General features: G+C 38.8%; 1 protein-coding gene across 1 annotated transcript in view; it reads left to right on the forward strand.

Moving 5' to 3' along the window:
* FAM13A (family with sequence similarity 13 member A) overlaps window positions 1-26,445 on the forward strand; it is a 393,400-nt gene that overhangs the window by 6,560 nt on the left and 360,395 nt on the right. The window lies entirely within an intron of this gene.

Here is a 26,445-nt window from a genome sequence, read left to right on the forward strand (position 1 = left end):
AAAGTTCCAACCTTCTAATCACTTGATCTTTCTGCTGACCAGCTCCGTGCTGAGGGGCCTCACCCTAAGTCACTGCATTAGCATAAATTCAGGTGCCATCAAAAGAGGGTGGTTGTAAATGTCAAAAGACATCTATTCTGCTGAGATAGTACCGACATATAAATACCTTATATGGACTTTGAATCATTGGTGGTATTCTTTATGCAAGATAGCTTTGTAATAGAATAGGACATCTCTAGGTAGATTTACATTCCTAGTTTTTAAGGGACTGCTTTTTTTGTTTTTGGTTTCCATTTACTTTATAATTGATTTTCATTCACTTGGAGATTTTTGTTTTATGATACCCAATAAGCTTAAGATAACATGAGCCAGATGTGGTGGCTCATGCCTATAAACCCAGCACTTTGAGAGGCCAAGGCGGACAGATCACTTGAGCTCAGGAGTAGCAGACCACCCTGGGCAACATGACGAAGCGCCGTCTCTACAAAAAATGCAAAAATTAGCCAGGTGTGGTAGTGCATGCCTGTAGTCGAGCTACTGGGGGTGCTGAGGCAGGAGGATTACTTGAGCCCAGGAAGTCTAGGCTGCAGTGAGCCATGGTCATGCCACCATACTCCAGGATGGGTGACAAAGTGAGACCCTGCCTCAAAAATAAAAAAGAAAAAGAAAAAAAAGACATAAAAATTTTTATCACAATACTATTGTTATTCTATGTAACTTAGTAACTTATTTAATGCCAGTAATCAGTGGTTTGCACAAAAACCATTTACTGTTCAGCTGCATTAAGGGACATAAAATATTAAGGGAAATTTTCCAGATAAAATATGATTTCTTCTTTTGGAGTATGTGGGGGAAGAAGGGTCTGTTAGGGCAGTGTGAGGGTGTACAACTAGATCACTTACACACCCAGTTCCCGATAGGGTTCGAGCTTCTGTGAGAATCTAATGCTGCCACTCATATGAAAGGAGGCAGAGCTTAGGCCATAATACCCACCCGCCTCCCACTCACCTCCTGCTGTGCGGCCCAGTTCCTGACAGGCCACCCGTCTGTATCCTGGGGGTTTGGGACCCCTGTGTTAGGGAAAACAGAATGTGAAATAGTTCTCATCAGTAAAATGAAAGCTTTTCCTTTGACATCTCTTTCAGCTCAAACATTTTACTTCATATTATAGACAAGAGCCCTAATTAGAAAATACATAGAGAAAATATAACTGGCAAAAATATCCTTTTGCATAAAGGTGGGAACATTTTTCCACTTGAAAATGTCTAGACAAAAGTGAAAGTTCCGATTTACTCACTGGAAAATCCCAGATCTTTTCAGAAAAGTTGGTAAGTTATAATACTGAAAGACAGGGAGTTCTGAAACTCTTGAGTCATGTAGATGTCAGTGGGGAACTTTTAAACTTTGTTTTGTTTTCTTTGTTTCTTGGTTGGCCGGTGGGTGGTAGGTTTTCAGATGGCTGGGAGCATAGGCAAAGGTAAGAGAATGAGTTCCCAGGAGGGTAGAAAAGATTTCATGGGGCTAAAAAAAAAAGTCAAAATTATTGGTGGCGATGTTTAAAGAAAAGTTAGACTTGCTTCCTGAAAAACACTTAGATATAAATTGAAGAAACCAGTGAATTGGCTGAGTGGGGTATGAGAAATGTGAATAGGAAATGTGAATGAAAATTATATGCACTGCTTACCTTTCCAAGCCTGCCCAATTTCCAACACTCATTAGAGGAGCCCTCAGTTCTGTCCCAGGTTGGTAAGGTCAGTTTAACTGAGATCCCGTCATGCATCACACCACCCATTCTCCCTCTCCTCAGCATATACAGTTTCATATTTTTTAGCTTTTCATGCTTCCCCTTTAGCCTGGGAAACTTTTTCCTTCCTCTGTACATCTGTACACCCTTTCAAGTCCTACTTTGTCTTCAGAGCCACATTTATTGAGGTTGCTCTTCAGACCCTATGGGTTGGAATCACCTGGAGTCCAATATATAGCTTTCCCAGGCTCACCCCAGGGATGAAGCCCAGGAATCTCTATTTTCAGTGAGCATCCCATGTGATTCTGTTACACTAAAGTTTGAAAACATTTTATGGTTAGCAACTGTTTGAATATAAAATTCCTCCCTTATCACATATTCTTTTGGAAGGGAGCTTTTCTTCCTCCTCTTCCTTCTTATTAAATTATACACAATCTTTGAAGAAAAGGATGAAATACAGAAAAGCGAAAAGGAAAATAATAATGCCAACATATAGAGATAATTACTCACAACATTCTACTGTATATCCATTATTATTATTATTTTTTTTTTTTTTGAGATGAAGTTTCGCTATTGTTGCCAAGGCTGGAGTACAGTGATGTGATCTCGGCTCACGGCATCCTCCGCCTCCCAGGTTCAAGTGATTCTCCTGCTTCAGCCTCTGAGTAGCTGGGATTACAGGTGCCCACCACCATGCCTGGCTAATTTTTGTGTTTTTAGTAGAGACAGAGTTTCACCCCGTTGGCCAGGCTGGTCTTAAGCTCCTGACCGCCTTGGACTTCCAAAGTGCAGAGAGGACAGGTGTGAGCCACCGCACCAGCCTCCATTGCCTTTCTCATATCAATTTATCCCATAGTCCCACCTTAGCCTCCTGAGTAGCTAGAACTACAGGCATGCACTACCACACCAAGCTAGTTTTTATTTTTTGTACAGACAGGGTCTTGCTTTGTTGCCCAGGCTGGTCTCAAACTCCTGGCCTCAAGCAATCCTCCCACCTTGGCCTCCTGAAGTGTTAGGATTTGAGGGCTGATTCACTGTGCTTGGCCCTATATACTTTTATACATGTTCTTTGCAGTAATGTATTATATATATTATATTGTGATTCTCATTAGCCAAATACCACCAGGAACACACCTATAACCAAAATTGGGCTTACTACTCGAGCAAGGGAGATTCATACCTTGGAAAACAAATATTAAGACAGAGTCAAGAGATGCTTATTGTAGGATTTGAGCTTAGCTAACGTGATTTTAGGGAAGGTCCAAGAAAGAATCTGTTCTCAACAGGGTGTTGTCAGAAAGCAGAAGCAATTTGGGTATTAAGTATATTAGTAATTTTTATCGAGGAAGCTGGAGGAACAGAGAGAGGCCAGAGCTGTCACTAGAGAAGTTATCCAGGAATGTGGGATGTTTGGTTATTTTTGTGGCCACACAGCATTTTTCCCCCACCCCCTCGTTAAATTTCTATTCAAGCAAGATTATAAGGTGATCTTGTTTTTGTCTTGTTTCACCACAGTCATGGCAAGTCCTTCTCTGATGTTGATATTCTACAAAATTACTTAGGTTTCATAGGGTGAATACCATGCCTACCTTGTTTGTAGCATTTAGCACATCCCAAAGGATTCATGATCCAAAAAAGTTTAATAATCATTGCTAGATAAACTCATTTAGGCTTGCAGCTAGTTCATTTGGTTAGATGTATCATGATGTAATTCTACCTTAGTGAGATTCTCTTATGCTTTAGAAAGACAATTATAGTCATCTATTGCTTAATGATGGGGATGTGTTTGGAGAAATGTGTTTTTAGGCAATTGCATCATTGTGTGAATGTCATAGAGTGTACTTGTACAAACCTAGATCTTATAGCCTACCACACACCTAAACTATATGGTATAACTTGTTGCTCCTGGGCTGTGAACCTGCACTGTACTGTATAAATCCTGTAGACAATTGTAACACAATGTTAAGTATTTGTGTTTCTAAATATATCTAAACATAGAAAAAATACAGTAAAAATATAGTATTATAATCTTATAGGACCACCATTATATACATAGTCTGTTGTTGACTGAAATGTCATTATGTGATACATCACTGTGTTAACACCTGGCTTGAATGCTTGTCCATTAAAATAATCCCTTTAATCCTTCATGATAGTGTTTATCAGACTCCAGTCAATTTTAGACAGCTTTTCTCAACTTTTCTTCACTCATACAAATCCCATACCATTAGCAGTAACACCCCATTGCCTCCAACACTCTTTTCTGCCCATGACAACCACTAACATACTTTGTCTCTATTCTAGATACTTTGTGTAAATGAAATCATGTGTCCTTCACTTAGCATGTTTTCAAGGTTCATCATTTTGTAGCATGTATCAGTACATCATTTTCTTTTACTGCTGAATAATATTCCACTATATAGATAGATCATATTTTATTTATTCTTTCATCAGTTCCTTGGTTTCTGCTGTTTGTCTATAAACATTAATGTACAAGTTTTTGTATGGACATATGTCTTCATTTCTCTTGAGTATATTACTAGGACTAAAATTGCTTGATCTTATGGTAATTTTCTGTTTAATCTCCTGAGGAAATATTTTCTAAAGCAGCTAGATTCCTTTACAAAAAAATGTATGAGTGTTCCAAATTCTCCACATCCTCAACAACGCTTGTTATTACCTGTCTTTTTTATTATAACCATCCCAGTGGGTGTGAAGTGGTATCTCACTGTGGTTTTGATTTGCATTTCCCTGGTGGCTAATGATATTGAGCATCGTGTCATGTGCTTATTGACCGTATGCTGTCTTTTTCTGGAGAAATATCTCTTCAGGTCCTTTACCTGGTTTTGATTTGGGTTACAATAGTCCTATGTTAAATGTTGCATTCACTGTTTCCCTGTTTGCTTTCTTAGAGGGGAAGCAGAAGAAATAAATTGAGAAGTATCTGTGTATTTAGCCCAACTGATGTTGAAGATACTGCTCATGATGTACTGTCATTTTATTTTGGGATTTATATGATAAAACCTGGCTATATTTAAATTAGTCAGGGAAAATATATTACCAGATGAAATTTGATTTTCTTTTCTCTGACACAAGAACTAGATGTGTCCATTTTAACGTTGACTTCTACAAATCCGTGTGCTTTATTTTGTGTTTACTTGTTCTACTAATTCATGTTGAATTCTTAGAACTTTTCTTCTTTCCATTAAGTTCAATTTTAATTGTATGTTTTAATGGTGAGTCTCTTTTAATATTATAATTGCGTTGACCATTGTTTGGAAACATGTAGGGTAAACTAAAATTAAGAGACTTGGCAGGCAGTGCATCTTAGTGATAAACCTTACGGGTTCCTGAAACACAGTCTTTGGTTTGTACTTCTGACTGCCACCTACCAGCCATGGAACCTTGGGCTGGCTGTGTAAAATCCTTCACTTATGGAAAATGGGAATAAAGATCAAACTGATGTTGTTTGGTTTTGAAGAAGGAAGTGAAATGGTACATATACATTCCTTTGCAGAGTGCCCAGCACATAGTAAGCACTAATACTAGCTATGATTTTATTACTCCTTAGATCTTCCAAATCTCATCTCCTAAGATAAGGAGGCTTTGAAAAGAGATATAGATAACTCAAAGCCAACTATAGTGAGAAATACCAGATCAATTTGTATACCCAGAATTAATTGTTGATTATTTGCAAGAATGTATTATATATATACATATTATGTATATATAACCATATATATATTTTTAATTAAAAGGGGATTCACAAAACTACCTCAAGATTGTCTGCTGAAAATTCTGATTTCATTAATCCAAAACAGATGCACATTTTCTGCCTGTGTTTTAATCCCGAATCACAGCATATTACATATATTGTGGTTTTGGCAGATTTATAACCTGTCTAAAGGTATCTGAAGTAGATGATAAAGATATAAAATGTGTAATGCAGTTGACAGTCTTCAAATAGTTACTCTTTTGGAAATATGTTTGCAATATATCTTATTATCTTTGTTCTACTTTATATCATAAGGTTTAAACATCATAAAAATTGAAGATGGGGTCTAACTGCCATTCCTAGTATTTGTATTTATTATATAACTCTTCTAAGCCCTGACACCTCAATTCTGAAAAGTAGTAGTAAATGTTAACTCTTTTTTCTTGGATTTCCATATTTTTCCTCTTGCTTTGTTATATGCGTGTGTTTTCCCCAGCCCCCTTCTCTGAACATTTAAGCTTGTAGTTCCCCAACTTGCTTTTATCTTCTGCATTGTGTTCTATGTCCTTTGGAGATATAATAGTGGGCTTGTTTAAAAACATGGAAAGTCCCTATCAGCAGTGTGCCAAAACTGATATACTGATTACGTTATTGCTGTGGTTAGGAGAGGTTTATGGGCTTATAAATTCGTCGTTTTGAAATTGATTATATTTGAATTTTTTCTTAATTGGTAGTTTTCCATAGTATTAGAAAGAAATAAAAACAGGCTTATTTGATATACACTACTATAACACAGGAGTTAGTTTTGCACTAACCTTATTTTTTTTTCTGAGTTTTGTTTTAAACCAATAGGTGATTTTAGTTAATTTTTCATTGCCACTGTCACAAAAGATTGTTTGTTTGTTTGTTTGTTTTTTCTGATGGATGATTCACATGCAACAGTAGGGCTTTACCTCCCTCTCCCATTTACCTTCCTCCTCCCATTCCTTCCTTCTTTACTCTGTCCCTTCCTGTTTCCTTCCTTTCTTCCTCCTTCCTCCCCCAACCTTTTCTTTTTTTGAGAAAGGGTCTCGCTCTGTCTCCCAGGCTAGAGTACAGTGACAGAATCTTGGCTCAACCTCCCAAGCTCAGGTAATCCTCCCGCCTCAGCCTCCCAAGTAGCTGGGACCACAGGCGTGCACCACCACACCCAGCTAATTTTTGTATTTTCTGTAGAAATGAGGTTTCACCATATTTCCCAGGATGGTCTTGAACTTCTGTACTGAAGCAATCCACCCACCCTGGCCTCCCACAGTGCTGGGATTACAGGCATGAGCCACTGCACCCAGCCCCTTCCCCTTTTTTGAGCTGAAAGATTTCCTCCCCTTTGTATAGTTTGATACTTCTTGATATAAGTGACTAGGAAGTTGATTTATCACAATCTAAAGTAGGTAATTTCTTGGCCATCAGAGTTTTGCTATAACCCAATGAAGGGAAACAAACGTTGTATTATAAAACAATGATTTAGTGACAATTTATGCTCATAAATAATAATTGAAGTTTTGTAACTATAGTAATATGAAACATTGTTACCAGTTAACATGTTACACTAACATGTAACCAGTTAGCTGTGTAGAGACAAAGGGAAAACTTTCCTTTTACCCCTTGAAGGTTTGCTGAAGATCAGCAGGCCAAAGGCAGATTAATAGGTGAAATAGCATACAAACTTATTAACGTGCTTAAGGGGAGAACAAGAGAGGGATAACCTCACCACACAGTGGGGTACAGATGGTTATATATCCTTAGGGGAAAGACAGATGGAGAAAGTGTGGATGATTTTAGGGGGGTAGTAAATGATTTTTAGGGGAATTGAATTTTAGGGGAATTATGGGCTTGAAGAACATATAGTGGCCTGGGATATAAAGTCTGTTGGGCCCACAGAGGAGCCAATGATCTGTGACAAAAATCTGTCCAGATATGTTAGACTTCAGTCTTTCTTCCAATATGAGCTTAGTTAATAAAATCTAAAGGAAGGGATTAGTGGTCATTGTTTTCTTCTTTGGAAGATTTGGACTTTGGGCAGATAAGGGAACTTCAGTGCTTCGGGAGAGTGAGAGGATTGGGAGAATGGAAGAGGAAGGGGCGATTGAGACTTTCTCTTCAGTTCAACATGTCAGAGCACTATATTTGGGATATCAGTTTCTGAGCCTCAGCAACTGACACATGAATGCACAAGAGTCCTAAAGCAATGCCCCCTCCATCTTACCTGACAGTCATGATATCCTAGTATATTATAAATCATATGAGTTTTAAGGCTTTTAGAATTATGTTTTATTTATTGAAAAATCCACTGAGAGAAGCACAGTGTGTGCAGTAGTCCATGGCACATGGGACGCTCTTAATAAATATTTGATTGTTAAATGAATAAATAACTGCACTATTGAGTTTCTGTTCTATTCTGGTTGTACGTCTTTCTAGCGGTGTGATTTTCTATGAGTTTAAAATGTGTTTCATCATAAAATGGAAATAATGGCATTTATATCCTGGCTTTTTTTCATGTTGATTGACTAAGATAATGTAGGTGAAAGTCCTTGATTTTTGATATTAAAAAACTTAATTCTTGAGGACACCTCTATAATGTTTTTGTCAGTTGTGGTATTGGTCTCCAGTTGCAATTGACAGTGATGTTCATTATACATCATTACCCGTAGCCTCATCATAATTGGAAATCAGATCTGTTCCAAAGAAAGGGATTTACTGATATTAATTTAATGCATAAAAAAATCCAAAACTCCTTTTCAGAAAGTAAAAAACAAAACCAAAAACTTGTAAGCTTCTTAACATACACAAATTTCAGTCAGAGAAGCATGGATTTAAAACCTGTCTTTGGGAGGTTCTTTCAAGATAGCCAAATAGGAACATCCCTGGTCTGCAGCCCCCAGAGAGATCAACAAAGAAGGCAGGTGATTTCTGCATTTCCAACTGAGGTACCCAGCTCATCTGACTGGGACTGGTTAGACAGTGGGTGCAGCCCATGAAGTGAGAGCTGAAACAGGGTGGGCATTGCCTCACCCAGGAAGCACAAGGGGTCGGGGAACTCTCCCCTAGTCAAGGGAATCCGTGAAGGACTGTGCTGTGAGAGATGGTGCACCCAGGCCCAGATGCTACACTTTTCCCATGGTCTTTGCAGCCTGCAGACCAGGATATTCCCTCAGGTGCTTATGCCACCAGGGCCATGGGTTTCAAGCACAAAACTGAAGAACCGTTTGGGCAGACACCGAGCTACCTGCAGGAGTTTTTTTCATACCCTAGTGGCACCTGGAATGTCATTGAGACAGAACCATTCACTTTCTGGAAAGGGGGTTGAAGCCAGGGAGTCAAGTAGTCTAGCTCATTGGATCCTACCCCATGGAGCCTAGCAAGCTAAGATCCACTGTCTTGAAATTCTTGCTGCCAGCACAGCAGTCTGAAGTCAACCTAGGATGCTTGAGCTTGGTGGGGAGAGGGGCGTCCACCATTACTGAGGTTTGAGTGAGTGGTTTTCCCCTCATAGTGTAAACAAAGCTACCATGAAGTTCAAACTGGGTGGAGCCAACTGCAGCTCTCTTTCTCTGAAAGAAAGGCAGCAGCTACAGACAGGGGTTTATAGATAAAACTCCCATCTCCCTGGGACAGAGCACCTGGGGTAAGGGACAGCTATGAGTGCAGCTTCAGCACACTGAAACATTCCCACCTGCCAGCTCTGATCTGAACAGAGCAATGGATCTCCCTGCACAGTGCTCAAGCTCTGATAAGGGACAAACTGCCTCCTTAAGTAGGTCTCTGACCCCCATGCCTCCTATCTGGGAGAGAGCTCCCAGCAGGGGTCAACAAACACCTCATACAGGAGAGCTCCAGCTAGCACCTGGCAGATGCCCCTCTGGGATGAAGCTTCCAGATGAAGGAAAAGGCAACAATCTTCGCTGTTCTGCAGCCTCCACTGGTGATTCCCAGGCAAACAGGGTCTGTAGTGGACCTCCAGCAAACCCCAGCAGCCTGCAGCAGAGGGGTCTGATTGTTAGAAGGAAAACTAACAAATAGAAAGCAATAGCATCAACATCAACAAAAAGGACATCCACACAGAAACCTCACCAGAAGGTCACCAACATCAAAGATCAAAGGCAGATAAGTCCACAAAGATGAGTAAAAAACAGTGCAAAAAGGCTGAAAATTCCAAAAACCAGAATGCGTCTTCTCTTCCAGGGGATCACAACTTGTCAGCATGGGAACAAAACTGGACAGAGGAATTTGATCAATTGACAGAAGTAGGCTTCAAAAGGTGAGAAATAACAAACTCCTCTGAGCTAAAGGAGCATGTACTGACCCAATGCAAGGAAGCTTAGAACCTTGAAAAAAGGTTAGAGGAATTGCTAACTAGAATAACCAGTTTACAGAACATAAATGACCTGATGGAGCTGAAAAACACAGCACGAGAACTTCGTGTAGCATACACAAGTATCCATAGCCGAATCAGTCAAGCAGAAGAAAAGGATATCAAAGATTGAAGATCAACGTAATGAAATAAAACATTAAGACATTATTAGAGAAAAAGAATGAGGAGGAACAAACAAAGCCTCAAAGAAATATGGGACTATGTGAAAAGACCAAACCTACATTTGATTGGTGGACCTGAAAGTGATGGGGAGATTTTGACCAAGGCTCAAAGTAAAGGGATGGAGGAATATTTATTGAAAGCAAAAAAAGCAGGGATTGCAATCCTGGTATCTGATAAAACAGACTTTAAGCCAACAAAGATCAAAAACAAAAAGCAAAGAAGGACATTACATAATAGTAAACGAATCAATGCAACAAGAAGGGCTAACTCTTCTTGTTAAATATATGCACACCCAATACAGGAACACCTAGAGTCACAAAACAGGTTCTTGGACACGTACAAAGAGACTTAGACTCCCACACAATAATAGTGGGATGTTTTAACACCCCACTGGCAATATTAGATAGATCAATAAGACAAAAGATTAACAAGGATATTGAGGACTTAAACTCACTCACCTCTGGACAAAGAGGATCTAATAGACATCTACAGAACTATCTACCCCAAATCAACAAACTATACATTCTTCTCAGCACCTTATCATATTTATTCTAATATTGATCACATAATTGGAAGTAAAACACTCCTCAGCAAAGCAAAAGAATGGAAATCATAACAAACAGTCTCTCAGACCACAGTGCAATCAAATTAGAACTCAGGATAAAGAAACTCACTCAGAACCACACAGTTACATGGAAATTAAACAACTTGCTCCTGAATGACTACAGGGTAAATAACAAAATTAAGGCAGAAAGAAATACGTTCTTTGAAACCATTGAGAACAAAGATACAACATACCAGAATTTTTGGGACACAGCTAAAGCAATGTTTAGAGGGAAATTTATAGCACAAAATGCCCACATCAGAAAGCAGGAAAGATCTAAAATGGACACCCTAACATCACAATTAAAAGAACTAGAGAAGCAAGAGAAAACAAGCTATCAGAAGACAAATAACTGAGCTCAGAGCAGAACTGAAGGAGAGAGAGACATGAAAAACCCTTAAAAAAAATCCATGAATCGAGGAGCTGATTTTTAGAAAAGATTAACAAAATAGACTGCTAGACAGACTAATAAACAAGAAAAGAGAGAAGAATCAAATAGACACAATAAAAATGATTAAGGGGATATCACCTCTGATCCCACAGAAATACAAACCACCATCAGAGAATACTATAAACACCTCTATGCAAATAAACTACAAAATCTAGAAGAAATGGATAAATTCCTAGAGACATACTGCCTTCCAAGACTGAACCAGGAAGAAGTCAAATACCTGAAGAGACCAGTAACACTTTTGAAATTGAGACAGTAATTTATAGCCTACCAACCAAAAAAAAGACCAGGATCAGACAGATTCACAATCAAATTCTACAAGACATACAAAGAGGAGCTGGTACCATTCTTTCTGAAACTGTTTCAACAGTAGAAAAAGGGGGACTCCTGCCTAACTCATTTTTTGAGGCCAGCATCGTCCTGATACCAAAACCTGGTAGAGACACAACAAAAAAGAAAATTTCAGGCCAGTAAGTGTGATGAACATTGATGTGAAAATCCTCAATAAAATACCAGTAAACCAGAGTCAGCAGGACATCAAAAAGCTTATCCAGCACAATCAAGCTGGCTTCATCCCTGAGATGCTAGGCTGGTTCAACATATGAAAATCAATAAACGTAATTCATCACATAAACAGAACCAATGACAAAAACCATGATTATCTCAATAGATGCAGGAAATGCCTTCAATGAAATTAAACACCTCTTCATGCTAAAACATTCAATAAACTAGGTATTAATGGAATGTATCTTAAAATAATAAGAGCTATTTATGACAAACCCACAGCCAATATCATACTGAATGGACAAAAGCTGGAAGCATTCCCTTTGAAAACAAGCACAAGACAAGGATGCCCTCTCTCACCACTCCTATTCAATGTAGTATTGGAAGTTCTGGCCAGGGCAATCAGGCAAGAGAAAAAAATAAAGGGTATTTAGATAGGAAGAGAGGAAGTCAAATTGTCTCTGCAGATGACATGGTTGTATATTTAGAAAACCCCATTGTCTCAACCCAAAATCTCCTTAAGCTGATAAGCAACTTCAGCAAAGTATCTGGATATAAAATCAATGTGTAAAAATCACAAGCATTCATATATATCAATAATAGCCAAATCATAGTGAACTCCTATTCACAATTGCTACAAAGAGAAGAAAATACCTAGGAATACAACTAACAAGGGATGTGAAGGACCTCCTCAAGGAGAACTACAAACCACTGCTCAACGAAATCAGAGAGGACACAAACAAATGGAAAAGCATCCATGCTCATGGACAGGAAGAATCAATATCATGAAAATGGCCATACTGCCCAAAGTAATTTATGGATTCAATGCTATCCCCATCAAGCTGCCATTGACTTTCTTCACAGAATTAGAAAAAATGACTTTAAATTTCATATGGAACCAATAAAGATGCCGTACAGCCAAGACAATCCTAAGCAAAAAGAGCAAAGCTGGAGGCATCATGCTACCTGACTTCAAACTATACTACAAGGCTACAGTAATCAAAACAGCATGGTACTGGCACCAAAACAGAGATACAGACCAGTCAAACAGAACAGAGGCTTCAGAAATAATGCCTCACATCTGCAATCACCTGATCTTTGACCTGACAAAAACAAGCAATGGGGAAGGGATTCCCAATTTAGTCAATGGTGTTGGGAAAATTGGCTAGCCATATGCAGAAAACAGAAACTGGACCTCCTCCTTGCATCTTATACAAAAAGTAATTCAAGGTGGATTAAAGATTTAAACGTAAGACCTAAAACCATAAAAACCCTAGAAGAAAACCTAGGCAATACCGTTCAGGACATAGGCATGGGCAAAGACTTCATGACTAAAACACCAAAAGCAATGGTAACAAAAGCCAAAATTGACAAATGGAAGCTAAAGAGCTTCTGCACAGAAAAAGAAACTATCATCAGATGAACAGGTAACCTACAGAATGGGAGAAAATTTTTGCAATCTATTCATCTGACAATGGGCTAATATTTAGAATCTACAAAGAACTTAAACAAATTTACAGGGAAAAAAACAATGCCATCAAAAATTTGGCAAAGGATATGAACAGACACTTTCAAAAGAAGATGTTTATGCATCCAAAAACATATGAAAAAAACCTCATCATCATCAGTCATTAGAGAAATGCAAATCAAAACCACAATGATATACCATCTCTTGCCAGTTAGAATAGCAATCATTAAAAAGCCAGGAAACAGTAGATGCTAGAGAGGATGTGGAGGAATAGGAACACTTTTACACTGTTGCAAGTATAAATTAGTTCAACCATTGTGGAAGATAGTGTGGTGTTTCCTCAAGGATCTAGAGCTAGAAATACCATTTGACCCAGCAATCCCATTACTGGGTATATACCCAAAGGATTACAAATTGTTCTACTATAAAGACACGTGCACACATATGTTCATTGCAGCATTGTTTAGAATAGCAAAGACCTGGGACCATCCTAAATGCCCACCAATGATAGACTGGATAAGAAAATATGGCACATACACACCATGGAATACTATGCAACCCTCAAAAAGGATGAGTTCACATCCTTTGCAGGGACATGGATGAAGCTGGAAACTTTCAGTCTCAGCAAACTAACACAGGAACAGAAAACCAAACACCGCATGTTCTCACTCAGAATTGGAAGTTGAACAATGAGAACACATGGACACGGGGGGAATCATCACACACCCAGGCCTGTCAGGGGTTGGAAGGCTGGGGAGGGATAGCATTAGGAGAAATATTTAATATTGATGATGGGTTGATGGGTGCAGCAAACCACCATGGCACGTGTATACCTGTATAACAAACCTGCACATTCTGCACATATATTCCAGAACTTAAATGTGTGTGTGTGTGTGTGTGTGTGTGTGTGTGTGTGTGTGTGTGTGTATAAACAAACCTGTCTTTGTCCATTACTTACTGTGCAAGTGTGACCTTCCCTAAGTCTCATTCTCTCATTTGACATATGTGAATAATAATACATATGCTGTAGAATTGTTTTGAAAACTAAATGAGAATATATATGAAGCTCTTGGTAATAAAAGAATACTAATATATGTTCCCTATAACTACTCATAAATTTAAACTACCTTCTAATTTTAGTTCTGGGAATTATTATTCAAAATACCTATTTTCTTGTATTGTTCATGACTTTTTTTTTTTCAAATAAGTTTTTTGGTTTTGTTTTTTACTTTCTGAAAAGCAATTTCAGATTTTCTTTTCTTTAGGAATATAAACAGCATTACTTCATAGCACTGTGCCAGCCAGTTTTTAAAATGAAAATATATTTTAAAAATTTACTGTGTCTTTTAAAAAAAATCAAATGTGATTTCTTTAAGAATTTCAGTTAACTTTATTCAAAGGTAAGGCTCAAAAAAATTCAGTGGATTCCTCCTGATAAAAAGAAGTTGAAATATGGGACTCAGTTATTAAGGGTTTACAAACATATTTTTCCAGGAGCACTGTACTCCTATTCTTCTTTCTCTCTCTGACTAGTTTCTCTTGATACATTTATTATTACTCCTGAGTGTTCATCCTTTTTCAGCTCTCTGAACTTTCTCTAAAATCCCTTAGAAATAATACCTGTGACATGTGCTTATGTGTTTCACCTCTTTTGTTCTGATAACCCCCATGTTCTTGTTTCTTATCATAACTTTTAAATAGCTCCCAGAGTGTGTCCAGAAGCAACTCAGATTTATTACCACATGTTCTATATATTGATTGTACAAATATGTATGTTAAGAAGCTTGCAAGAGACTGGGCATGGTAGCACATGCCTGTAAACCCAACACTTTGGGTGGCTGAGGCACAAGGATCGCTTGAGCCCAGGAGTTTGAGACCAGCCTGGGTTGTAACATGGCACAATCTCCGTTTCTAAAAAAACCTTAAAAATTAGCTGAGTGGGGTAGTGCGCGCCTATAGTTCCAGCTACTTGGAAGACTGGGATGGGAGGATCACTTGAGCCTCAGAGGTTGAGGCTGCAGTGAGCGGTGATTATGCCAGTGCACTCCAGCCTGGATGACAGAGTGAGACCCTGTCTCAAAAAACAAACAAGAACCTTACAGGGTACACCACACACACACACACACACACACACACACACACACACACACACACACGGGATGGGGGGGAAAAGAGAGAGAAGAAAAGATACTCCCTTGCCCTGTTCTTCAAGGAGTTTGGACATAAAGAAAAGTAAGTTTGCAAACAGTAATAATGCTATGTGCAAATGTTATACTAATGGCTTAAACCATGGATATGCACACATAAAGAAGTGGCATTAGTCAGTAATGCTAGTGACATTGGTTCTGGACATTGAAATATGTTTATGAGTTCTCCAAGCAGAAAAAGGATACAAGGACTTTTCTACAAGGAAATGTAAGATCATGAACAAAGGTTCTAAAGTAGGAACATGTATACCTTGTTTAATTTGTGGTGCAACAATGTATTAGTTTCCTAATTGCTGTAGCAGTTACCACAAACTTAGTGATTTAAAACGGTACAACTTTATTCTCTTATAATTCTGGAGATCAGAGTCTGAAGTCAGTTGCACTTGGGCTAAAATCAAGGTCTTTCTTGATGCTCTAGGGGAGTCCTTGACTTTTCCAGCTTCTAGAGGCCACTTGCATTCCTTGGTTCATGGCCTCTTCCTCCATCTTCAAGCCAGCAGGATCACATTTTTAAATCTAAGAATAGATTACTGCCTCTATAGTCACATTTTCTTCTCTGACCTTCCTACCCTCCTTCTTGTAAGGACCCATGTGATTAAATTGAATCCAGATAATCCAACATAATCTCCCCACCTCAAGATCCTTAACTGAATCCCATCTGCAAAGTCCTTTTTACCATGCAAGGTGATATATTCCCAGGTTCTGAGGATTAGGATGTGGACATCTTGAGGGGGAAGAGAGGCATAATTCAGCCTACCTCAAGCAAGAAGACCAGAATTTCAGGTGTATAATGGATAAAATGATAGTATGGGATTAGATTTTGAAAAACCTAAAAAGCTATGCTGAGAATTTTGAAATTTAATCTTAATCTATAGACCGGCAACTTTTATTCTTGTAAAAGGTTAAAAAGATGAAGATGGATGTTCACTTTAATCCACATACACCCCAAATTCAAATAGTATTACATAGTGGTCACAGATCCTCCACAACCATTGACAAATGGAGCCTCTAGACTTAACAAGAAAGAGAAAAAGCAGGAAAGTAGTATAATCAACTTTGTTTCAGAAATATATGGAAATATAAGATGTAGTTGGGTACCAGAAGAATGCTGGTGACATCTTGAATTTTTAAAATGGCTGTGGGAACAGAGGAAATATATCTGAAAAATTTTGCAGGTATAGAATAAATAGGCATGGTGATTTTCTGGGGAGGCATTAAAGAAGCCAGAGAAGACTGCAGCAACCTTTCAGAAAGTATACATGAAAATGATCGTAATGTTCTCTCCCAAATGAAATTTTCTCTTACCATGTGACTGATTTCTGGAGCCTGTGTGAAACCAAAAATCACTTTCTGTTTCACAACTAATTGATTTGTTCCATTAATAGGGCAATCATATAATATATAGTCCCAAGTGGGGTGATTATCTTTATGGCCATTTAAAAAATTTAAATCAAACTTATTTTAAAAATGCCAACTTAACAATTGTATTTCTATAAAGCTTTCATTGTCTAAGGTATAATGGCTTAAGTAATACAGTTTCCTAGGCCAGAAAATGAGGAGAACAACCTGACTGGAAACTGGGGAATTTGAGGAGAGACAAAAAGTTTCAAGTTTCTTATGGTTCTGCAGTGGCCCAAATATGGCTCACTGCAACCTCGACTTCCTGGGCTCAGGTGATACTCCCACCTCAGTTTCCTGACTAGCTGACACTACAGATATGCGCCACCTTGCCTGGCTAATTTTTTGTAACCATGGGGTTTTTGCCATGTTGCCCAGGCTGATCCCAAACTCCTGGGCTCAAGGGATCCACTCCCTTCAGCCTCCCAAAGTGCTGGGATTACAGGTGTGAGCCACTGCACCCAGCCTCTTGTGGTTCTGCATTTATGCAGTAAGCTTATTTGAAGAATGAGTCAACAGTGCTGGTGCCTTGCTGTTATTATTTAGGATGCTGGAATGCTGAAAGAAAATTACACATCTGAAAGAGGAAAACAAGAAACCCCTTTTGGTGGATAGACATGTCTTATTGTTACTTAAGGATGTGAAAATCCCTGGAGAAGGGTTCCTTGGATTATCCATACATGCTTTCTGAAGGCCTTCATTTCATGAAGTGGATGACTTGCGTTGGAATTACAGGTGGAGGAATAAAGCCTGGTTGCCAAGGTGAAAATATGTGTGGAGGATAGTGAACCATCTTCCCAGTAAAAACCATCCTTTGATGAAGGACCATATGTGAATGTTGTTGGATGCTCTACTTGGAAAAGTTCCTGGTGACATCATGGACTTTGGTTTATGTTCTAGGGATATTATTATACTTATAAAATTATAGTTTTATTTAAGTCTGAATATTTAGTTTTTCTTCCATTAGTTCTTGTTTTTTAAAGTGTGTTTCATCCTTAAGTACAGAGTTGGACCCATTTAACTTTTCACCATATGCCTCCCTTCCTGCTTTTCTTGATCATGCCTTACAAAGGCTGGCATCTCTTAAGGATTCTAGGTCATCCTGCTCTCTTTTAAGATGGCTAAACTTAAAGAATTTTATATTTAAAATCCTTTGGTAAATTGTATACCTGTATGTTTTCTCTCTTTCTTTATATAGTTGGCATTGAGTATAAATTTCTGCTCACAAATTAGAGAACTAACAAAATCCAAGTATCATTGACTATGTCATCAACTCCCAAGGAAATATGTGATGAGGGCTGAAATTCAAGTTTTCTGCTCCTATGATCTTATAAAGCTTTTTAAGGCGATGCTGAAGCATGATGATGAAGGCGACCACAGTCCTTTTATGACCCTACGGTTCATTGTTGAGCTGTCTTTGTCCCACAAAACCACAACAAACAAGCAAAACAGCACAGCTCTGCTCAGAATGAAATCTGCTTCAGCATATGTACCATTTCTAGCATTCCTCATTCATTTGTACAGATCCAGTCTTTCATCTGCTATTACTAGAATTATACATCCAAAGTATAAAATGCTTTGAAGGAAGGGGACTCACAAAACTAGAATTATACATCCAGGGAAAATATTCTTCAAACAATGCAGGTAAAATTTCAAAACATGTCGGATAAGTGAAAATGAAGTAAATATGTCACCAGTAAATTCACACTAGTGAAGGCTATTACTTCTTTTCACGCAAAAAAGAAGCTTTTTGAATCAGTAGTCTGAGTAAGAAGATACACCTACCAGGTGCGGTGGCTCATGCCTGTAATCCTAGCACTTTGGGAGGTGGAGGTGGGTGGATTACCTGAGGTCAGGAGTTCAAGACCAGCCTGGCCAGCTTGCGAAACCCCATCTTTGGAAAAAAAAAAAAAAAAAAGTTACATCCTCACTGCTGTGACCAGACATCATGTAATCTACTGAGGAGCTGAATAGAACAAAAAGACAGAAGGATAAATTCACTTTCTCTGCTTGAACTGGGACATTCATCTTCTCTTGCCCTTGGACTTTTGTCCTCCTGGTTCTCAGGCCTTTGGACTCAGACTGGGACTTAAACCATTAGTGCCACTTGTTTTCACCCTTTCAGGTTTGGACTAGAACAGAACCACCAGATTTCCTGGACCTCCAGCTTGTAGATGGCGTATTGTAGGACTTCTCTGCCTCTATAATTGCATGAGCCAATCCCTCATAATGAATCTCTTTTGACATGTCTCTCTCTATATCCTATTGGTTGTTTCTCTGAAGAACTCTGCCTAATACACTTTTATTTTTAGCAGTTCATTGAAAAGATTTGCACTTTTCTTTACCCTAGAGTATGTAGGGCCAAAGGTTAATGTTTTGTTATCAGCTTTGAAAAAATGTTAGTCCTTATTTTCTATTTTTTTTTCAGCCTGGTTCTCTTTTATAGCTCTTTCTGTGACTCTGATTGGACTAATTGATCTTATCTTCCAGGTTACTGACATTCTTTCTTTCTTTCTTTTTTCAAAGTATTTTGATCTCTCTGCCTCCATTTAGAAAATTTCTTACTGATATATCCTCAGGTTCACTAAGCCATTCTTCTGCAGCGTCCAATCTGCTATTAAGCCTTCCAATGAAGTTTTGATTTTTGATATTTTATTTTTTAGTTCTAGGATCTTTTCATTTGGTTCTTTTTTTAAAAAAAATTTTTTTACATAAAATATTATATTAATACTTCTTTTTTTTTTTTTTACTAATTATATCCATCTTTTCCTGTAAATTCTTTAAAATATTTTATAATAATGTTCTTACAGTTCTTTTGTGCATATTCTATAACTGGCCGTACTTCTGTTGATTATATTTTTTCTTGATTATATTGTTGATTATTTTGTTTGTGACTATTATGGTTTTTTCCTAACATGAATGCTTAAATAGCACAGAGCTCAGCCCATAACAGCTGGACTTCAGTGTCAACCCCAGACATGTTGTCTGTGGTATTCAGGTCTGCATATTTATATAGAAGTATTGATTTCTTACATGTTAGGATCCTGGGGATGGAAGGACTCCTTCTGACACCTGGCAACAGTCTTTGCTGCCACTTCATTTGGTCTCAGCTCTCCCACAGCAGTTTTAAGAGTGAAAGGAGATACTATTGATAATTACATTGAGTCAACAAGTAAAAATGGGAACTTTCTAAGACAGACTGAATTAGTAGTCGCTACTCCAATGTTCTGGACAACAAACTTAGAACTATTTTTTAAGCTTGTATTTCCTTGACCAGCATGGCATCTGTTTTGTCTCATACGCAAAGTCAGTTATGAGTCTTATGAGTTCTTCCTTCAAAATATATGCGATTATCCTTCACTATCTAAATTGAAATCATCTTCGTATCAGCTGAATTATTAACAAGGTCCATTAATCTGTAATAAGTCTCCTTCTCATTGTAGCATATTCCAGACTTCCCGATTAATCTGGCACTACTTTTATTGAGCTACTCATTATATTTAAGAACCTATCATGTTTCCCAATTGTTTATGAGATTCAGCCCAGATTTTTTATTCTGATATTTAAAGTCCTTGCTGTTCATATTCATGTCTATCTCTGTGCTCATCACACAGAACCATATTGGAATGTCCTCTCCCTCTTCTGCCATTCTGTCTTAGTCTACTTTATGCTGCTATAACAGACTAGGTAATTTATAAAGAATATAAATGTATTTTTTCACTGTTCTGGAGGCTGGGAATTCCAAGATCAAGGGTCTGGCATCTAACAAGGACCTTCTTGTTGCATCATCCCATGGTGGAAGGCAGAAGGGCAAGGACAGTGAGAAAGAGAAAGAGAAGGGGGCCAAACTTCCCCTTTATAAGAAACCAACTCCTGTGATAACAAATCCATTCTCATGATAATGGCATTAATCTATTCATGAGGGCAGAGCACGCATGGCACAATCACTTCTCATGTCTCACATCTTAATACTATTGCTTTGGGGATTACATTTTCAATACATGCTTTTTGGGGGACAGTCAAATCTTAGCACATCCTAATCTATGACTTTCTTATAAGACAGCACAACACCTACTTTCTCGTAGCTCTAGCTACTGTCGCTTCCATCTATTACATGTTTCCGTATTCTAATTCACAAATACTAAGAGCGCAAATTCCAAAATTTATTATACAATTTAGTATATTGTATTTGCTAACTGAAGGATTAAAACCTAAGTGCCTGCAGGGGGCATGAGGTAATCATAAACTGTGAAGCTGGCAGAGCAAAGAACAATAGGTAATAAGTGTTGATTGCTACCAATAGTAATTTCCACCTAAGTATATGAACTTTTAAATCACTATGCAGGTGAGACAAAATGGCCAAACAATGCCTCCCCAAGGCTTGCAACTTGTATCCTTAATTTTTAGGCATATACTTTGCAGCTCAAGTAACACACCATTTCCTGTACTCCATTTAGCCATAATTCCTAGAATGGTAATGAGTACATAATGTGCTTATAAAATGAATGAATTGAACTATAGCTTTAGCAAACCAATGGAGAAAATAACAAAAACTGTTTTCAAAAGAAAATGCATCTGTTCTCTTGTTTACCAGACCTGAGGTTTGGGTGATCATCACAGATATAGTTCTTCCAATTCCTAGTCAACTCTCTTGCCAGTTTTTTTAGTGGGTTGAATTCTGATTCTTATGTGATGACCGGCATAGTGGATTTGCTTCCAGAAGACGATAGGGAACAGTATTGAGCAGAATAGCCTCAACCAAATGGCATGCCAGTCGTTATGATTGTGGGATAAATAGGGATGGAAGGAGTACTAGTAGGCAAGCTAGTGAGGAAGTAATAGAAATGCAGGCCAAACAGGCAGGGTGCAGTGGCTCACGCCTGTAATCCTAGTACTTTGGGAGGCAAAAGAGGGTAGATTGCCTGAGCTCAGGAGTTCGAGAGCAGCCTGGGGAACACAGTGAAACCCCGTCTGTATTAAAAATACAAAAAAATTAGCCAGGTATGGTGGTGGGCGCCTGTAATCCCAGCTATTCAGGAGGCTGAGACAGGAGAATCGCTTGAACCTGGGAGGCAGAGGTTACAGTGAGCCAAGATCGTGCCATTGCACTCCAGCCTAGGTGACAGAGTGAGAGCCTATCTCAAAAAAAAAAAAAATGCAGGTCAAACAATGGAGCTTAAATAATAACCCATGGAATTGGGGTGTCTAAACTATGTATTGTGTCAAAGAATGATGAGACCAATATTTAGTACCTGAAATAAAAAGAGAAAGCTGAATTTATGGACTATTGTAGTAACAGAAAAGCATGCTGGTCGGGCAGGCTTTTCTGAGTATAGCAGAGTGTTGATCCTATACAGCAGTCCCCTCTTGTCTATGAGGAATACGTTTCAAGACAGTGGATGCCTGAAATTGCAGATAGTACTGAACTCCATATATACTATTTTTCCTATACTTACAAACCTATGATAAAGTTTAATTTATACATCAGGCACAGTAAAAGATTAATAATAAATAATAATAGAACAATTATAACAATGTATTGTAATAAAAGTTATGCAAATATGATCTCTCTTTTTCTCTCTCTCTCTGTAAATATCTTATTACACAGATCACAGTTGATTGCAGATAAATGAAACTGTGGATTGGGGGTAGTACTGTATAAGGTTTCTGGCAAGTGTGGAAATTAGGATTGTAAATTTTCAGGTGTTTAAGGAAACGCCTGAATGGATTGCAGTTATCTGAAGGAGAGCAGTCACTCAAGTGAGATGGCTGTTGATTGGCTGGCACTCAGGGACATGTTTATCAGAGTGAGCACCCTCCCCCTGCCCATTTTTATGTTTTTTTTTTTTTTTTTTTTTTGATGCTCCGAGTGAGGCATGAAGTGAAACCATTCTTGGTTGGCCAGAGTGAGGGGTTGTCATTGATGGGTGGGCTTGCAAAAGTGAGTTTACTGAGGCAAGTTGCCAATTGACTGAACAGGTTTATAATTTGTTATGCTGTCTGCTTTCATGGCTAAAGAATAATTGATTTTTTTCCTAGGAGTGTGAGCTTCCCCATTACTGCCACGTAGGATGGGAATACATGTAGAATTCAGAACAGAGATTGGTCATCCAATTGTGAACTGACCTTTTTCAGGGAAATCTTTCAAAAAATGAGAAGAAAGTAAGAATAGACCCAACTTCAGGTAACAGGGCTTTTGTAACCCAGTAGACTAACAAACCCAAGATCTATTTCCTGCTATTTTCCAAACAACCTAAGTGTATAGACTAGTATCTCTATGTGAATATGAGGACTCTCATGCCCCCTAATGTTCCTGAATAGCCTAGATCAAGAGTTGGCAAACTTTCTCTGTGAGCAGTCAGACAGCAAATATTTTAGGCTTTGCAGGCCACGGGCTCCATCTCTGTTGCAGCTGCTCAACTCTGCCATTGTTGCTGCCAAAGCAGACATACACTTACAGTGAACTCACTTACAGTGAGTGAACACGTGGGTGTGGCTGGACCCTAGCCTAGAAAGTAATCTTTCAGGTGTATCTACTTTCAAGATTGAAAAACCAAAATATTAACTTCCTGATTGGTTGAAAGAGAGTACATAACTATTAAACAGTTGCTGACTGACTCCCATTCTGTCAGGTGGGATACTGCTGATTCTGGTCCAAGCGGGTATACTCAGTGAGAAAGAGCTGGGGTGGGGCGTAGTTGGGGCACAGGTTGGCTAAGTTTGGAGGGAAAAGTCTCCAACTCCTTGTTTCCAGTGTGGCTTAGGTGGTTTATGATGTTGCTGCTGTACCTACCCCCGTACACCTCCCATGATGCTTTCTGATTTATGCTACATGGCTGACAGTACTGACTCTGTAGGCCACTGCTCTTCTGAAAACCATTATTTCTACTCCAGCTGAAGAGATTTTGTTCTTTGAAGACTGATAGATCTGTGAGCTAACACCATAAAACCTGGCTTTGAAGCATATTTCACTGTTTTGGAGACTAGAGAATGGCCGGGCTCTTTTAACTTCCTCCATTAAGAAGTACTCCCCAGTTTCCCCAGGTCAGAGGCTGGCTTCAGTGACTGCGTCCTCAGGACCTTACCCTCAATTGTGAAGTCACTTTGACTCCCTCCTCCAGGGTTCTCAAGGAGGACCTTCTTGAAAATTGGACATCCTTTGTCTTGCTGCGGTATTTCAGAATTTCTGGTAGTTATGAAACTAGCCCACCATAGTGGGCTGGTCAGAAAAGCACTTTTTAAATTACTGTATCCTTTCTGGAGAAAAAGTAATAACTCATATTTTATATCAGCAAATCTCTTGGCCATGGCTTGTATATCTTGAAGTTCTCTGTAAATCAATACTCAAGACTCAATATTAAGTATATGAAACTTAAGAGACCTATCTAGGCTTGAGATGTAACATCATTTGTGTACATTTTGGGGTCACAAAAAATATTTCAGACTCTAATTTCAGATATGTTCCATGGAAAAACAAACATTATTTGAAGTGCACAGTGTCTTTTATTTAGTGCTTTTCATCTGATGGCCTATTCAAGGTGTTTTATTTTTCTTTTTTAAGGTTTTGATGAGTTTTATTTAACAGGACCAAAAACATTGTTGTCATGGGGACAAAAATCTCTTTTTAAATTGCTTATTGAAATATTAGTCATTTGAGTTCACAAAGATATCATAAAAATTTTATCAAAATACTGTTTATTTAGAAAAGCATTGGAATGTGTCTACCCCAAACTCCTAGTTCTCATTCCCTTTGACATGTTGACATATCTGAAACCCAGCAGCTAAACTTGCTCTGACAATTGGTGAAGCAGATGGTGCTCTCAACCTGAGTCCCAGCACCTCTTTCCCTAGATCCCATCCAGCCTATAAACCCAGTTCCAATGTCACCTCCTGACACGTTCCACATGGAACCAGGCACAATGTTCTCTGAACTTCTTTGTTTTCTGTCTTGTCTCTAACCCTCTGAATATCCCAAGGGACACTGTGTGGTCCCACCACTTCATCGCCCTTTCTATGAACATAGTGGGGCAGAGAGTACTCATCCTCAGGGGCCATCCCAATGCCAGTTTCTTGAGATGCCAGATTCCAGGCTGTGAGTTCAACTAGTTGCCTGTAGAATGCTGGAGTGACACGAAGCAGCTGCTGCTGTCAGGGAACGTGTACTCCTACCTCATGGTCTTCTCCCACACACCCCAGCAAAGCAGCAGCCATGTGCAGAGGGTGTCTTGATCAATTGCTAGTTCACAGACATCAGCGTCCTTCGAGAGAAGCAGAGGACAATCCTTGGGCAAGAATCTTCAACCTGTCACTTATCCAGGAAGGGTGCCTATGGGGTATTTGGCTGAGAGAAAAAGATTGAGAAGACTCCCTTCCCCTGCAGTGCCTCAACTACTTCACTCAATTTCTTTACCAGGAATTGCAGGAGAACCCAGAAGTATAGATAACACAGCCTTAGGAAATTCCATTCAGGTGGTGCTGTTCCTGAAGAATTTCTTCACTATTGTTTTTACTATGCTGACTGTACTTTATTCATCACCTCCCCCTATCTCTAGTGGGAGTGCTTATTTGCAGTCCTAGCACACTCAGGCAGTGGAAGGTACTCACTTAACCTTTGTCGAAAGACTATTAGGCCTGGCACAGTGGCTCACACCTGTAATCTCAGCACTTTGGGAAGCCAATGCAGGGAGATCACCTGAGGTCAGGTGTTTGAGACCAGCCTGTCCCACATGGTGAAACCCCATCTCCCACTGAAAATACAAAAAATTAGCTGGGCATGGTGTTGGGCACCTGTAATCCCAGCTACTTTGGAGGCTGAAGCAGGAGAATTGCTTGAACTCAGGAGGTGAATGTTGCAGTGAGCCAAGATCGTACCATGCACTCCAACCTGGGCAACAAGAGCAAAACTCTATCTCAAAAAGAAAAAAGAAAGAATACTTTATTTTTGCAAGTGAAATTTAGTTATCACAGAGAATAATAATTACAGATAAAAATTTGGTAGGCACAGGACTAATTTTACTTTATAATTGTGTAAGAAGTTATTAAAATTAAGATGATTTTTAAAATCCTAATGTCAGCCTTATGAAATAATATAATATTTAAAATAATATGTGTATACCTATTATAAATATTACATATAAATAATAGAAATAATAAAAATAAGATGTATAACTATTAGAAACAATGACAAGATGTGTAATTTTTGTGCTGTCTATGATCTGCCTCTACCCATAGAACACTGCTGACACCAAATGTGGGGAGTTTTTTCTCCACACAAACCCAATCTCCAGTACTAGCTGGATGTCCTAGAATTCAGTTCAATTCTGGAAGTATTTGGAGTGAGTATCATAAGGGCTCAGTCCCACAAGACTGTTCCCACTTCAGATGTCAGCCTCACAAGACTCCTACAATGCTTCCTGTACTTCTCAGCCATAAATGGGGGATTCTTGTGACCCTCTGCTTACTTTTGATAATTTTCTAGACGGCTCATGTAATTCATAAAAACAGTTTACTTAAATTAATGATTTGTTATAAAGGATACAGAAAGAGATGCATAGGGAAAGGTCTGTAGGGTGGAGTACACAACATGCCAGCCATGCCACTCTCTCAGCACCACCATGTGCTCACTGACCTGCAAGGTTTCCAAACCCCATTATTTCAGGGGTTTTATAGAGGTTTCAGCATGCAGGCTTGGTTGAGTAAATCACTGGCCATTGGTGATTGACTGAATCTCCATCCTCTTTCCCCTCCCCAGATGTCAGGGGTGGGACTGAAAGTTCCAATC

Source organism: Sapajus apella, unplaced genomic scaffold (assembly GCF_009761245.1).
Source record: "Sapajus apella isolate SASKATOON/1434 unplaced genomic scaffold, GSC_monkey_1.0 scaffold45, whole genome shotgun sequence".
Classification (NCBI taxonomy): Eukaryota; Metazoa; Chordata; class Mammalia; order Primates; family Cebidae; genus Sapajus; species Sapajus apella.